Source organism: Balaenoptera borealis (assembly GCF_965194805.1).
Source record: "Balaenoptera borealis genome assembly, chromosome: 21".
NCBI lineage: Eukaryota > Metazoa > Chordata > Mammalia > Artiodactyla > Balaenopteridae > Balaenoptera > Balaenoptera borealis.
Genome location: NC_138880.1, coordinates 3064990 through 3078824, shown reverse-complemented (window position 1 = coordinate 3078824; position 13835 = coordinate 3064990). Strand labels below are relative to the sequence as shown.

At 37.2% G+C, this 13835-nt stretch overlaps 1 protein-coding gene across 13 annotated transcripts in view; it reads right to left on the bottom strand.

The window, feature by feature from the left end:
* Positions 1-13835, bottom strand: part of PSD3 (pleckstrin and Sec7 domain containing 3) — a 568569-nt gene that overhangs the window by 323948 nt on the left and 230786 nt on the right. The gene's annotated exons all lie outside the window — the stretch shown is intronic.

Genomic DNA, 13835 nt, shown 5'->3' with positions numbered 1-13835 from the left:
TACAACAAATGCTAAAGGAACTTCTCTAAGTGGGAAACACAAGAGAAGAAAAGGACCTACAAAAACAAACCCAGAACAATTAAGAAAATGGTCATAGGAACATACATATCAATAATTACCTTAAACATGAATGGATTAAATGCTCCAACCAAAAGACACAGGCTTGCTGAATGGATACAAAAACAAGACCCATATATATGCTGTCTACAAGAGACCCACTTCAGATCTAGGGACACATTCAGACTGAAAGTGAGGGAATGGAAAAAGATATTCCATGCAAATGGAAATCAAAAGAAAGCTGGAGTAGCTATACTCATATCAGATAAAATAGACTTTAAAGAATGTTACAAGAGACAAGGAAGGACACTACATAATGATCAAGGGATCAATCCAAGAAGATATAACAATTATAAATACATATGCACCCAACATAGGAGCACCTCAATACATAAGGCAACTGCTAACAGCTATAAAAGAGGAAATTGACAGTAACACAATCATAGTGGGGGACTTTAACACCTCACTTACACCAATGGACAGATCATCCAAAATGAAAATAAATAAGGAAACAGAAGCTTTAAATGACACAATAGACCAGATAGATTTAATTGATATTTATAGGACATTCCATCCAAAAACAGCAGATTACACGTTCTTCTCAAGTGCACACGGAACATTCTCCAGGATAGATCACATCTTGGGTCACAAATCAAGCCTCAGTAAAGTTAAGAAAATTGAAATCATATCAAGCATCTTTTCGGACCACAATGCTATGAGATTAGAAATGAATTACAGGGAAAAAAACGTATAAAACACAAACACATGGAGGCTAAACAATACGTTACTAAATAACCAAGAGATCACTGAAGAAATCAAAGAGGAAATCAAAAAATACCTAGAGACAAATGACAATGAAAACACGATGATCCAAAACCTATGGGATGCAGCAAAAGCAGTTCTAAGCGGGAAGTTTATAGCTATAGCTATACAAGCCTACCTAAAGAAACAAGAAAAATCTCAAGTAAACAATCTAACCTTACACCTAAAGAAACTAGAGAAAGAAGAACAAACAAAACCCAAAGTTAGCAGAAGGAAAGAAATCATAAAGATCAGAGCGGAAATAAATGAAATAGAAACAAAGAAAACAATAGCAAAGATCAATAAAACTAAAAGCTGGTTCTTTGAGAAGATAAACAAAATTGATAAGCCATTAGCCAGACTCATCAAGAAAAAGAGGGAGAGGACTCAAATCAATAAAATCAGAAATGAAAAAGGAGAAGTTACAACAGACACCGCAGAAATACAAAGCATCCTAAGAGACTACTACAAGCAACTTTATGCCAATAAAATGGACAACCTGGAAGAAATGGACAAATTCTTAGAAAGGTATAACCTTCCAAGACTGAACCAGGAAGAAATAGAAAATATGAACAGACCAATCACAAGTAATGAAATTGAAACTGTGATTAAAAATCTTCCAACAAACAAAAGTCCAGGACCAGAAGGCTTCACAGGTGAATTCTATCAAACATTTAGAGAAGAGCTAACACCTATCCTTCTCAAACTCTTCCAAAAAATTGCAAAGGAAGGAACACTCCCAAACTCATTCTATGAGGCCACCATCACCCTGATACCAAAACCAGACAAAGACACTACAAAAAAAGAAAATTACAGACCAATATCACTAATGAATATAGATGCAAAAATGCTCAACAAAATACTAGCAAACAGAATCCAACAACACATTAAAAGGATCATACACCACAGTCAAGTGGGATTTATCCCAGGGATGCAAGGATTCTTCAATATACGCAAATCAATCAATGTGATACACCATATTAATAAATTGAAGAATAAAAACCATATGATCATCTCAATAGATGCAGAAGAAGCTTTTGACAAAATTCAACACCCATTTATGATAAAAACTCTCCAGAAAGTGGACATAGAGGGAACCTACCTCAACATAATAAAGGCCATATATGGCAAACCCACAGCAAACATCATTCTCAACAGTGAAAAACTGAAAGCATTTTCTCTAAGATCAGGAACGAGACAAGGATGTCCACTCTCACCACTATTATTCAACATAGTTCTGGAAGTCCTAGCCACGGCAATCAGAGAAGAAAAAGAAATAAAAGGAATACAAATTGGAAAAGAAGAAGTAAAACTGTCACTGTTTGCGGATGACATGATACTATACATAGAGAATCCTAAAACTGCCACCAGAAAACTATTAGAGCTAATTAATGAATATGGTAAAGTTGCAGGATACAAAATGAATGCACAGAAATCTCTTGCATTCCTATACACTAATGATGAAAAATCTGAAAGAGAAATTATGGAAACACTCCCATTTACCATTGCAACAAAAAGAATAAAATACCTAGGAATAAACCTACCTAGGGAGACAAAAGACCTGTATGCAGAAAACTATAAGACACTGATGAAAGAAATTAAAGATGATACCAACAGATGGAGAGATATACCATGTTCTTGGATTGGAAGAATCAACATTGTGAAAATGAGTATACTACCCAAAGCAATCTACAGATTCAATGCAATCCCTATCAAATTACCAATGGCATTTTTTACGGAGCTAGAACAAATCATCTTAAAATTTGTATGGAGACACAAAAGACCCCGAATAGCCAAAGCAGTCTTGAGGGAAAAAAACGGAGCTGGAGGAATCAGACTCCCTGACTTCAGACTATACTACAAATCTACAGTAATCAAGACAATATGGTACTGGCATAAAAACAGAAACATAGATCAATGGAACAAGATAGAAAGCCCAGAGATAAACTCACGCACCTATGGCCAACTAATCTATGACAAAGGAGGCAAAGATATACAATGGAGAAAAGACAGTCTCTTCAATAAGTGGTGCTGGGAAAACTGGACAGCTGCATGTAAAAGAATGAAATTAGAATACTCCCTAACACCATACACAGAAATAAACTAAAAATGGATTTGAGACCAAAATGTAACACCGGACACTATAAAACTCTTAGAGGAAAACATAGGAAGAACACTCTTTGACATAAATCACAGCAAGATCTTTTTTGATCCACCTCCTAGAGTAATGGAAATAAAAACAAAAATAAACAAATGGGACCTAATGAAACTTCAAAGCTTTTGCACAGCAAAGGAAACCATAAACAAGACGAAAAGACAACCCTCCGAATGGGAGAAAATATTTGCAAACGAATCTACGGACAAAGGATTAATCTCCAAAATATATAAACAGCTCATTCAGCTCAACATTAAAGAAACAAACACCTCAATCCAAAAATGGGCAGAAGACCTAAATAGACATTTCGCCAAAGAAGACATACAGACAGCCACGAAGCACATGAAAAGATGCTCAACATCACTAATTATTAGAGAAATGCAAATCAAAACTATAATGAGGTATCACCTCACACCAGTTAGAATGGGCATCATCAGAAAATCTACAAACAACAAATGCTGGAGAGGGTGTGGAGAAAAGGGAACCCTCTTGCACTGTTGGTGGGAATGTAAATTGATACAGCCACTATGGAGAACAATATGGAGGTTCCTTAAAAAACTAAAAATAGAATTACCATATGACCCAGCAATCCCACTACTGGGCATATACCCAGAGAAAACCGTAATTCAAAAAGACACATGCACCCCAATGTTCATTGCAGCACTATTTACAATAGCCAGGTCATGGAAGCAACCTAAATGCCCATCAACAGACGAATGGATAAAGAAGTTGTGGTACATATATACAATGGAATATTACTCAGCCATAAAAAGGAATGAAATTGAGTCACTTGTTGAGACGTGGATGGATCTAGAGACTGTCATACAGAGTGAAGTAAGTCAGAAAGAGAAAAACAAATATCGTATATTAACGCATGTATGTGGAACCTAGAAAAATGGTACAGATGAGCCGGTTTGCAGGGCAGAAATTGAGACACAGATGTAGAGAACAGACATATGGACACCAAGGGGGGAAAACTGCGGTGGGGTGGGGATGGTGGTGTGCTGAATTGGGCGATTGGGATTGACATGTATACAATGATTTGTATAAAATTGATGACTAATAAGAACCTGCAGTATAAAAACACAAACAAACAAAACAACTAATACTAAACTTTCATTGGGTTATTTGTATGGAAATATGTTAATATAAATGTTTCAGACATTACATGAAATTTCTAAAAATCTTATATGTTCTGGTATAATGTTATAAGTCATAATCCTAGTTATTACTTTAAAATGTATATCTCAGAAATAACTAATTTTCTTGTCAACTGCATTATTATGAACTTTCATCAAATCTTTAACCGTGGTCATTTTTAAGTTTTTTGTCATTTACAGCCAGTTCTGGGTGTACTCTGATGCTTTTGTAAATATGTTCCTATAAAAGGGTTTCATCTTCAGGAAATTCATGGAAAAGACTCTGACAAGTACAGGTTTCTGGTAACTGACTGTACTGCTGAACTGAATGAATAAGCATTTTCAGAACTCTAATGAAAAACTGATGAACTCATAAAAGTGCTAACAAAAGATCAAGATGAAAAAAAAAATTAATTACATGGGACTGAGTGAACTGATGAGGATGAGTATAATTTTTGTGACTTTCTGTTTGAATTTAAAAAAAGAAAAAATCCCACAAGGACTCAGAGGCAAAGAATATACAAATCAATTTTCACTGCAAAGTAAAGTAGCTGTTACAGTGGAGGATTACTGGACTGAATGTCAATATTATGACATAGTATGAGTGTGTTTCATGTTTGGTAATTGCAATCATTGTTGCTTTTGTTGTGGTCATCCATGTACAATGCTTGGTGTCAGTCTATTTATCTCTTGTAAAAAAAAAAAAAAAAGCTATTTAGGACAAACCCACAACCAACATAATACTCAATGGTGAAAAGCTGAAAGGCTTCCCACTAAAATCTGAAAGAAGACAAGGATGCCCACTCTCACCACTTCCTTTCAACATACCGTTGGAAGTCCTAGCCACAGCAATCAGACAAGAAAAAGAAATAAAAGGTACCCAAATTGGAAGGGAAGAGGTAAAACTGTCATTATATGCAGGTGACATGATACTACATATAGAAAACTCTAAAGACTCCACACAAAAACTACTAGAACTGATAAACAAATTCAGCAAGGTAGCAGGATACAAGATTAACATACAGAAATCTGTTGCATTTCTTTACACCAACAATGAAATATCAGAAAGAGAAAGTAAAAAAAAAATCCCTTTTAAAATTGCATCAATAAATAAAATCCTTAGGAATAAACCTGACCAAGGAGGTGAAAGACTTATATGCTGAGAACTATAAAGCACTGATAAAGGAAATTAATGATGACTCAAAGAAACAGAAAGATAACCCATGCTCTTGGATTGGAAGAATATTGTTAAAATGGCCATACTATCCAAAGCAATTTATAGATTTAATGTGATCCCTATCAAATTACCCATGATATTTTTCACAGAACTAGAACAAATAATCCTAAAATTTACATGGAACCATAAAAGTCCCAGAATTGCCAAAGCAATCCTGAGGAAAAAGAACAAAGCTGGAGGCATAACCCTCCCAGATTTCAGACAATACTACAAAGCTACAGTAATCAAAACACTGTGTTTTTGGCACAGAAACAGACATATGGATCAATGGAACAGAATAGATAGCACAGAAATAAATCCACACACCCATGGTCAATTAATCTTCAACAAATGAGGCAAGAATATTCAATGGAAAAAAGACAGTCTCTTCAGCAAGTGGTGTTGGGAAAGCTGGACACCACATGTAAATCAATGAAGTTAGAACACTCCCTCACACCATACACAAAATAAAGTCAAAATGGCTTAAGACTTAAATATAAGACATGACACCATAAAACTCCCAGAAGAGAACACAGGCAAAACATTCTGACATAAATCGTACCAATGTTTTCTTAGGTCAGTCTCCCAACACAAAAGAAATAAAAGCAAAAATAAATAAATGGCACCTAATCATACTTATAAGCTTCTGCACAGCAAAGGAAACCGTCAACAAAATGAAAAGACAATCTACAGGATGGGAGAAAACACTTACAAATGATGTGACCAACACGCAATTAATCTCCAAAATATACAAACAGCTCATACAGCTCAATATTGAAAAACTAAACAACCCAATCAAAAAATGGGCAGAAGACCTAAGTAGACAACTCTCCAAAGAAGACACACAGATGGCCAACAGGCACATGAAAAGATGCTCAACATCACTAATTATTAGAGAAATGCAAATCAAAACTACAATGAAGTATCACCTCACACCAGTCAGAATGGCCATCATCAAAAAGACCACAAATAATATATGCTGCAGAGGGTGCGGAGAAATGGGAACCCTCCTGCACTGTTGGTGGGAATGTAAATTGGTGCAGCCACTACAGAGAACAGTAAAGAGATTCCTTACAAAAAACTAAAAATTGAGTTACCATATAATTCAGCAATCCCCCTTTCGGGCACATATTCGGAGAAAACTATAACTTGAAAAGATACATGCAGCCCAATGTTCATAGTAGCACTATTCACAATAGCCAAGACATGGAAGCAACCTAAATGTCCATCAACAGATGAATGGATAGAGAAGATGTGGTACATATATACAATAGAATACTACTCAGCCATAAAAAAAAGAATGAAATAATGCCATTTGCAGCAATACGGATGGACATAGAGATGATCATACTAATCAGTCAGAGAAAGACAAATGTCATATGCTATCACTTATATGTGGAATCTAAAAATTGATACAAATGAACTTATTTACAGAACAGAAACAGATTCACAGACATAGAAAACAAACTTATGGTTACCAAAGGGAAAGGGGGGAGGGATAAATTAGGAGTTTGGGGTTAGCAGATACACACTACTGTATATAAAATAGATAAACAACAAGGGCCTACTGTATAGCACAGGGAACTATATTCAATATCTTATAATAACCTATGATGGAAAGTAATCTGAAAAAGAATATATATCTATATATGTAAACACATATATGTAAAACAGAATCACTTTGCTGTACACCAGAAACTAACACAACACTGTAAACCAACTATATGTCAATTAAATAAATAAAGAGCAGAGGCTTAAGAGGAGGACAGAGGTGCCTAACCACCTACAAAGTTCCCTCACTGACATCAATTACTGAGCACCCAGACTTCACAGTAGGTACAGTGTGTACAAAGATGAATAAAGAGCAAAGCACAGCTCCCAACATCATGGATTTTAAAGTCTAGGTAGTGCAAACAAACTTTGTAGAAATAACTACAAACAAGACAGAAATCACGGAGCAACCGGTGTTGCAACTGTAAAAGATGACATCCTGCACAATCCTGAACCGAAAGGAGGCGTAAGCCAGGCGGACAGTGGTGAAGGGAAGGCTCTCCCGGCACAGGCAGTGCACAGCTAGTCGCAGGGGTGCTAAGACCCCAGGGCTTGTTCAAAGCATGAGGCCAGTGGCATCGTACAGGGTACAGGAAAAAGGGCAGCAGTGTGAGTACTTAGGCAAGGGAGCCAGAGGAAGACTTCAAGTGGATATGAAAAATGGCCAGATTACTCTAAACTTAAATGCAGTATCACTACAACCCAACCTACCAAAATTAGCACCTCAACTTGCTTAATTTTATTAGTCATACAGTAATCTCATGAAAAATCAGCTCAATTGACATGGATTTGTTTTTAATACTCCAAGTATTAATACTCAAAGTTCAACCCTCAGTTCAACATTATGTCAAAGAGCAGTTTTCCTCAGGAATACAAAGTTTGAATAAATGAGATAAAGAAAATAATAGTAATAAATGTATTTGGTCTCCTATTTACATTTGGCTCTGAGTTCACTGTTTATAATTTATAATAGAATGATAATATAAAAAACAGAAGTATAGGAATACAAGTTTACTCTAACTTGAGAAACAGTGAAACTGTATGGTAATTCTTTATTCACTGATGGAAATATTTTTATAAACTGGTGCCATCCAGGCTCACAAAAGCAAACTTTCCTTGCTTTTGTCAACGAAAAAGCACCAAGTCCTGCTTTTTTGTACAGACTCCTGTTTTTTCCTCCTACTGCCTTTTTTCACTCTAGCTTTTTAAATATGGTCTTCATTGTAGGTGGGGTCCTAAACTTTATGAGCCAGTCTGCCAGTTTAGATGCTGTAAAATCCTAGTGGCTGTACTACTTCAACCCTGAAAAGCAAAGAAATTAAAGGGTAAAAGCATGAAGTATAGGGTTGTATTCTCCTCCATGTCCAAGGGTACACTGAGTTCACCTGTATATGAAACTGCATTTCAAATCCCTCAAAACTCTGCTCAAATTCAGTAACGGAAGGCAGGCCTTCCCTTCAGTTCTACACAGGTTCAGAAACTAAGTGTTTCTGGCACAGGCATACACCATACCTTCCCTTCCAACTCCGCCAGCTCCCTCTTTCTACCACTTTCTCTAATCAAGGCAGCTCCCTGCAGTCTCTCACCCATGCTCACTGTCCTCCATTCCCCTGTGCATCATTAATTTTGGAAGCATTTACTGAGTGACTACTTAGGTGTCAGACACAATGATCAATAAGGGAGACACGCTCTCTGGCATTGCAATTTGAGGTTATAGTTAAATAGCTGTAACATTTTTAAAAGAGATTATTTTTAAAAGCAATTATAGTAATGTCATTTTAAAGAAAATACAGGGTACATTCAGAGTACATGGTAGGACCATAACCTACTCTAAGGAAATCAGTCTCCTAGAGAAGAGTGACACTGAAGTTGACCCTGAGGACGAGGATGCTAAGAGTGGGGGCTAAGAACAGGAAAGCTCAAGACAAGAGAATAAAACATATTTAAGAAAGCAAAAGAAGTTCACTGTGGTTGAGTTTGTGGGGTAGAGGTGGGAGGTACACAGAACACAAAGCAGAGAAAAGATGAAGCTGAAGTAAGCAGCTGCTAACTACAAGGGCTCATGCTGCCATCACCACCTAAACACTTTCTATCCTATCTGTTTAAGGTCCATTTCTCATTTTCCATAATAGTAGACCAGTATCAATTACCAGAAAATCAGAGAACCACATCAGTGACATGCTATATTAGCAAGTCTGTGTTAATGGGAGGATCACACGGGCATTTTAACAGGGACTTTCTGGAGGCAATGATTTGGTCAGAAAGAGAGTAACAAGTGAAACATTCAGGCTCCAAGACGAGCCAGTGTAGATAATCTTTTGGGTCAAGACCAGTTTTCCACTAGTTTCATTTATCTCTACATTCCCAAATATTCTGACTATCTAAAAGTTGTTAAACAACTACTGCTTTTTAAAAAAATTAATTTAGTTATTTGGTTGCACCGGGTCTTAGTTGAGACAGGCGGGCTCCTCAGTTTTGGCTTCTGGGCTCCTTAGTTGAGGCACGTGGGCTCCTTAGTTGCAGCAGATGGGCTCCTTACTTGCGGCTCCAGGGCTCCTTAGTTGTGGCATGCGAACTCTTAGTTGCAGCATGCATGTGCGATCTAGTTCCCTGACCAGGGATCAAACCCAGGCCCCCTGCATTGGAAGCACAGAGTCTTATCCACTGCACCACCAGGGAAGTCCCTATTCTGACTATCTAATCAGAACAATTATTCCTAACAAAACACAACAGTATAAGACATTGTTTTACATTCCATTACAATCACCATAATCCTCATTCTAAAAGATCTACTACAGTAAAATGAGAAAAAAAATGAAGAGATAGAAAAAGGCAGAAATAAAATAACTATTTGCAGATGTTGTAACTGTCTACATACAAAGCCCAAAAGTATTAGGTAAAAAAGTTATTAGAACTAGTAAAGTGGTCAGTTACAAAATAAAAATATGAAAACAATAGCTTCAATAAACCACAAAGGACCAGTTAGAAAACATAATTGAGAAAAATTCTACTCATAATAAGAATAAAATTTATAAAGTAGCTAGGACTAAACTTAAGAAAGGTACAGAACTAGAATAAAGAAAGCTATAAAACTTTGCTGAAAGAAATTAATACTAAATAAACACTATGCTCCTAGAATGAATTAGGCAAATATACTATTTCTCTCCCAAATTCCCCTAAAATTTAATGTAATTCAAGGGGCACATAAAAAAATAAAACCATAAAGAACTAGAAGAAGGTATAGCTGAATATATAACTTCCTCATAAAGAAGGTATTTCTTAACTTTACAGTAGCAAAAATCATGATTTAATTGACTGGTTTAATTAAATGGCAAAAACACCAAGCAAAATTAAAATGGTAATCAGAGAGAAAAATACCCATGAGACAAAAGATAAAACTAGTCTTCGTATGTAATGGGCTTCTGTGTACCCATAAGAGAAAGATGAACACATCATATGAAAAAAATGGGCAAAAGACATGGTACTGAACATTCCAGTCACTGCGTCCTTCCTAGAGAAGCTATTTCACCCACAGCCCCTGGACAGAACAGGCCCCAAGTGCCTCAACACCCCCCCACCTTAATCTCAGCTAGCTGGACCAGAAGCAACCACCTAATGAAATGGAGCCAACTGACTGCTCACTCCTAGAAATCTGGGACACAGATGCCCACAGCACCTGGATGATGATGGGTATCTGAACTGAAAGGTCCTGCTAAGAGTCAGGGCTGAACTGAGTGACATGGCAAACCAAAACCAGGTGGTATAAACAGTTATGGAGAAGCAGAGGCCCTGAGGAGAGGGAGAAAAGGGAAACCCAGTAGGGAAAGAAAAGCAGGAGTGGACATGATAGGAAGCAGGAACCCTCCCGTTCCTGTCTCTGAGAGGTCTGCCTGTCCTTCGTATTCTTTCCTTGGACATAAACCAGAGTGCCTGTGACATCCATCCAATAAAACCAGCTCATGTAGGTTTTCAGTCCCCTGCAATCAGAGCCCAGCCCAAATAGACAAGAGCAAGCAAGTCACAAAAAAAGATAAAAAGATCAGAATTAAACAGGTGGGAAAATGCTCATACATATAAGTTATCGATGAAGCACAAGCTCAGGCACTCAGCGTTTTCAGCTATCAAACTGGCAAAGATAAAAAGGCACTGAGATAGTGCACCGCAAGGTTTAGGAAGAAATATAAGCACTCATAGATTGGAGAGGGGTATGAACCGATAAGCTGTCTAGCTTCAGTAAGTCTTAAAAATTAAAAATATGTATATCCTAAGAATCAGCAAAGAGACTCAAGCGTTTATTTTAAAGAAATAATCATAAGTATATACAAGAAAATTACTAAAAGGTATTTACTGCAGTGCTATTTATAATAACACGAAAGAAACAGACTCAAAGATTATTTAAATCAGTGTTTCTCAAACATTATTCATTCATCACTTTCATGACTTTTGCATATCCCTGTACTAGAGGTACTGATTTATTTAATATTGTTCATTAAGTCAGCCCATGACTTTTATTTAAGCTATTCTTTCAACAAGTTTTTACTAAATGCCTACTATATGCCAGGAACTATACTAGGTGCTGTAGATTCAGTAATGACTAAAATAGACAAAAATCCCTGCCCTGGTAGAGCTTACGTTTAAGTGGGGAAACATAATAAGATAAGATAACCATATTAGAGACATGGTTAGGGAGAAAAAATAAAACAAGCAAGAGGAACATGAGGCTTTGTGGGGGAAGGAGTTAGAATTTTAAAGAAGGTAGCCAGGTAAATGCTTGCTAGAAAGGAAACTTTGAAGACCTGAAGTTGGGGGGCTGGTCGTGGGAGTACCTGGGGGATAAGCATTCCAGGAATATGGAATAGCAAGGGCAAAAGGCCCAAGGTGGAAGCATGCTTGGTATGTTCAAAGATGTGACAGAAGCAGGTGAGCAAGAAGAATAGGAGGAGATGAGGTCACAGCGGTAGGGGACGGGGACAAGGCAGACCATGCAGGGATTTGAGGGTTGGTGGTAAGGACTCGGGCTTTTACTCTGAGATGGGAAGCCAACAGAGATTGACAAAAGACTGAAGTGGGACACTAGTTAAAAGGATATTGTCATATCCCTGGTCAGGGAACTAAATCCCACATGCATGCCGCAACTAAGAGTTTGCATGCCACAACTAAGGAGCCGGTGAGCCACAACTAAGGAGCCCGCCTGCCACAAGTAAGACCCAGCGCAACCAAATAAATAAATTTTTTTTTTAAAAAAAGGATATTGTCATAAACCATGGTGACCTGGATCATTTGAATCCTGGTGGCACTGGGAGTGGTGAAGAGTTGAATTAGGAACAGATTTTGATGGTAGAGCTGACCAGATCACTGATGTGCTGGATATTGAAGACCTAGTGAAATCACCTAATGAGTGAGGTGCTGAAGAGGGGCTGAGGACTCCCAACAACTAAAGGTCATCCAGAGTAACCGTAACCATGAAATCATAGGTTTGATGTGTTATAATTTTATAATATATATTAGAATATATAACCATTAACAAAACATGCTCATTCATATATTTCCTAAATTATTTCATGTGCCACCAATAGTGTCTGCACCAGACTTTTGGAAGCACTCATTTAAATAAACCTGAAGTGCGCGCACGCAGGCGCACGCGCACACACACACACACACACACACGTACATTGAAAATACGTATACCAAAATGGCAACAGTAACTGATTTCTCAGTGGTGGTTCCTAGATTATTTACTTCTTTGTGCTTTTCAAATTGCCTTTAATGAACATATACTTTAATTCTATAATGAGACTCCTTTTTAAGTGGATGGGATTTTTTAATATACGGTTGACTCATGACAGCATATTTTAATAAACTGCTCAAATTCTTCTACATAAATGTCATCTAAAACATTACCCAGGTGAAATAAACAAAAGTATGCATACACAGACCTCAAGAGGTGTAGAGCAAGTTCAATAAAAATCAGAGTGGGCTCTAAAAGAAATTGATTGTGCCTCCCCTCTCTGTCCTAATGGTATATTGGCATAGGTAACTAGGATTCAGTGGAGGTTTTTAGGTCAAACCACTTAGTTGGGTTATCAAAGTGTCATTGTTCCTGACTCTCTATTATTAACTAGCAAAAGACCACAGATGTACACAGTAAATGAAATGAGACTAAACTTTAAAAGTGCTCTGGTAAGCTCTGAGGTTTTCAGGTAATCCTCCACCTTGCTTAAGAGCTAGGATGACTCTCCTCTAACCTAATCAGATCCACAACTCTGCCTGCAAGACACTGTGCTGTACATCAGGCAGACAGCTGCTGGGGATGGGAGAGTCGCTCTGGGAAAGACACAATAGAGGACTGTTATAAATGCCTGTCGTGTTTAGACACAGCTCTCCCATCTCTCTTATAAAGAGCATAATTATGAATGGGTTTAAGTTGGCTCATGTACTGAATGAATCATATGGCTCAGCTAGTTAATCCTGTAATGCCATCTGACAAAGCTCACACATGGAATCACCTCGCAGCCCTGAACAGGGCTTTTATTTCTAAAACAATATTTTGTTAATAACACTACAGATTTAGTTTTGATTTCATGTAAAGCTATAGCTTCATGGTATGATCGAGAAACATTAAGTATAAAAAATTACCTAAAGGTCTGCCTTGTTTCACCACTCTGGACAAGAGAGAGAATGTGGGTTTCCAGGAAAGGAAATGGTCTGACCCTCCCTTCCTCAGTTCTTCTGCTTTCCATAAGCACTTCTGTATATTCGTTAAGTCTAATTATTCGATAAATGTGTCCTGGCCTCTTTAAAAAAAAAAACAAAAAAGAAACTGAATGGACTTGGGGAAACTTTAAGAAAGTGCAAACCAAAGTTCAGTTTTTTTAAATAATAATGTTCAGTAAAACAAATGTAAGCCTTCAGTGGC